Source organism: Rutidosis leptorrhynchoides, chromosome 11 (assembly GCF_046630445.1).
Source record: "Rutidosis leptorrhynchoides isolate AG116_Rl617_1_P2 chromosome 11, CSIRO_AGI_Rlap_v1, whole genome shotgun sequence".
NCBI classification, from domain to species: Eukaryota; Viridiplantae; Streptophyta; class Magnoliopsida; order Asterales; family Asteraceae; genus Rutidosis; species Rutidosis leptorrhynchoides.
This window is the reverse complement of record NC_092343.1, coordinates 367,952,932-367,956,503: the sequence shown is the minus strand read 5'-3', so window position 1 is coordinate 367,956,503 and position 3,572 is coordinate 367,952,932. Positions and strand designations below refer to the sequence as shown.

The 3,572-nt window shown below is 31.9% G+C and overlaps 1 non-coding gene across 1 annotated transcript; it reads right to left on the bottom strand.

Annotated features, from left to right (window-relative positions):
* Positions 1-2,366: 2,366 nt before the first annotated feature.
* Positions 2,367-2,473, bottom strand: LOC139879259 (small nucleolar RNA R71). Its single transcript, XR_011770111.1, has one exon. It is a non-coding gene; the product is annotated as a small nucleolar RNA R71 (small nucleolar RNA).
* Positions 2,474-3,572: the final 1,099 nt, after the last annotated feature.

The window sequence follows — 3,572 nt, the reverse complement described above, 5'->3', positions numbered from 1 at the left end:
TGCGACTAAAGTTTTAAAATCGACAAACCGGTCATTAAACGGTAAAAACCCCCCTTTATAATAATAATAATATTACTTATATATATATTTGTATATTTGTATTTTTATAAAAGTAAACTAATATAGCGTTAAGCTTTGTTTAAAGATTTCCCTGTGGAACGAACCGGACTTACTAAAAACTACACTACTGTACGATTAGGTGAACTGCCTATAAGTGTTGTAGCAAGGTTTAAGTATATCCATTCTCTAAATAAATAAATATCTTGTGTAAAATTGTATCGTATTTAATAGTATTTTCTTGTAAAAATTAATAGTATTTTATATACACTCCGCTACCACATCAAGTTATTTTTGGCGCCGCTGCCGGGGATCGTCTAGCTTAAAAGCCGGAAGCGCAACGCTAATATAAAAAAAAAAGATTTTTAGTTTACTTTTATTAAAATTCATTTTTATAAAAATACATTTTAAATATTCGAAAATATAAAAAGAAAAAGAAAAATATAAGTATTTTTAAGATTTTGTTAAATATTTAAGTTTTAAAAAAAGCTAATAAAAAAAAACGCGTCAATTTAAACTGTACCAGAGTTGAATTTTGGAACCCCGCGACTCGCGGGGTTTGCTGCTTGGAATACCGCGACTCGCGGAGACACTCTGACATGCGCTTGACAGAACCCTAATCTGCATTAAATACGGAGTATTATTAATTATTATTAATTAATTTGTATTTAGGGTTAAATATTTAATTAATTTAGTATTTAATTTAAGTTTTAATTAATTTATGTATTTAGTTTAATTAGTTTTATTAAATTATAAAATTAATAGTTTTAATAAATAAATAATATAAAAATAATATTTTTATAAAAATTGTACTTTTTACAACTTTTTGTATATTTTTATATTTTGTCCCTTTTTAATCGTTTTAGCGTAATATTTGTATTTTTAGCTCATATTTAGTTTTAAACTTAGTTTTTGCCATAGTTATTTTTACTTCTAGATTTTTAGGCTTTGCCGTAAAATCCCTTAAGTGTTTTTCTTTAGACTAAGATTTAGGTACTTTAGAATTTTGCGACGCCTTTTTAAGTTTTAGTTTCTTTTTAAGTTATTTCCATTTGGGATTTAGTTTTTCCTGTAAGCTTTAATATTTTTAGACACCTTTTACCTATGTATCAATTATCATTCCAATTAGTAATCTCGATTTGCGATTATAATTTTAAGTTAGTTGTAGTAATAAGGTTAGGTTAGTCAAGTGTTTTTAAGTTTTATAAGTTCCTTTTATTTTTCCGTCACCTTTTATTTTTCAACCATTTTTCTTTTTTGACCTTTTTCCAACGAGCTCTTTTTCTTTCTTATTTCTCGCTATTCTAGTTTTAGGACATAGATTTTTATTCTACTTCTTATCTAAATTTCTTAAAATTACGAAAATTTATTTTAAGTGGTTAAATTGATAGACATCAAAATTTTCTGGTTCGTAGTAATAGTTGGATTTGTACGTGGACCGGGTTATTGGAGCCAAACAGTCCTCAATTATATTGAGACCAAACGAATCCTGCCCCTCTGCTGCATCTTTTGGCTATTCGAAACGTGGGCAAAATCAGAAAAGTCTATTGATTGGATAACTTATATAATTTTTCTTTCCTTTTAAAAACTAATAGGATATTCAGTGAATGCACCGAGCAAGACGTTCACCACCTTTTGTACGTTCACCACCTGTAACCAGATCAAGACATTTAGCAAATATTACTGCCGTTGATTTTTCTTTAGAATCGTCATCCAGTCGACCAAGTACTCCAGTTCAAATTTCCGATAATCCATTTTTTGAACCCGACCTCACAATTGAGAATCCGGAGAATATTCAGGAACGATTCGTAGATCCTGAACCACTAAACTTTCCTCCGGAACCACCAATCATTCAAACAGAGATTGTTGAGGAACGAACCATAAAATCAGAATCCTCTAGTGATTCCGATTCAACAAATTCAATTATGGAGAATCTGGAACCTTTAAGTATGGAAGACCGAATGAGAGCTAAACGCACTGGCCAAGGTCACGCAATTACTCATCCAGACATAAATGCGCCAGATTATGAAATCAAAGGACAAATTCTACACATGGTGACTAGTCAATGCCAATTTAGTGGTGCGCCGAAGGAAGATCCAAATGAACATCTACGTACCTTTAATAGGATCTGCACACTATTTAAAATCCGAGAAGTGGAGGATGAACAGATATATCTCATGTTATTTCCCTGGACTTTAAAGGGAGAAGCCAAAGATTGGTTGGAATCGTTACCTGAAGGGGCGATTGATACATGGGATGTTTTAGTTGAAAATTTTCTTAAACAATTCTTTCCGGCATCTAAAGCCGTAAGACTTCAAGGAGAAATTGTTACGTTTACACAGAAACCAAATGAAACTTTATATGAGGCGTGGACAAGATTTGGAAAGTTGTTAAGAGGATGTCCGCAACATGGTTTAGACACCTGTCAAATAGTACAAATATTCTACCAAGGATGCGACATCACTACAAGGAAAGACATAGATATAGCAGCTGGTGGTTCTATTATGAAGAAAACCGAAACTGATGCTTACAAAATTATTGATAACACTGCTTCCCACTCACATGAGTGGCACCAAGAAAAAGATATCGTTAGATCATCTAAAGCAGCTAGAGCCGATTCTAGCCATGACTTAGATTCCATTTCCGCAAAGATAGATGCTGTCGAGAGACGAATGGAAAAGATGACTAAGGATATTCACTCAATACGAATTAGTTGTGAGCAGTGTGGAGGACCACATTTGACAAAAGATTGTCTCAGTATTGAATTAACAATGGAACAAAGAGAGAATATTTCATACATAAACCAAAGGCCTGGAAATAATTATCAGAATAATTATCAACCGCCAAGACCGATTTACAATCAAAACCAGAATTATAACCGAAATATTCCATACAACAACCAACAAGGTCCTAGCAATCAACAAGTATCCAATAATACTTACAATCAGCAAAGACCTAATTTTCAAAACAAACCACCACAACAAACTGATGATAAAAAGCCGAATTTAGAAGATATGATGACAAAGCTAGTTGAAACTCAAACGCAGTTTTTCACATCTCAGAAACAAACCAATGAACAAAATGCTCAAGCATTTAGAAATCAACAAGCTTCTATTCAAAATCTGGAACAAGAAGTAAGTAACCTAGTGAAATGTCCCGTTCTTATTGATTAAAAACGTTCCATATTAATTGATTTCGTTGCGAGGTTTTGACCTCTATATGAGACGTTTTTCAAAGACTGCATTCATTTTAAAACAAACCATAACTTTTATTTCATCAATAAAGGTTTAAAAAGCTTTACGTAGATTATCAAATAATGATAATCTAAAATATCCTGTTTACACACAACCATTACATAATGGTTTACAATACAAATATGTTACAACAAAATAAGTTTCTTGAATGCAGTTTTTACACAATATCATACAAGCATGGACTCCAAATCTCGTCCTTATTTAAGTATGCGACAGCGGAAGCTCTTAATAATCACCTGAGAATAAACATGCTTAAAACGT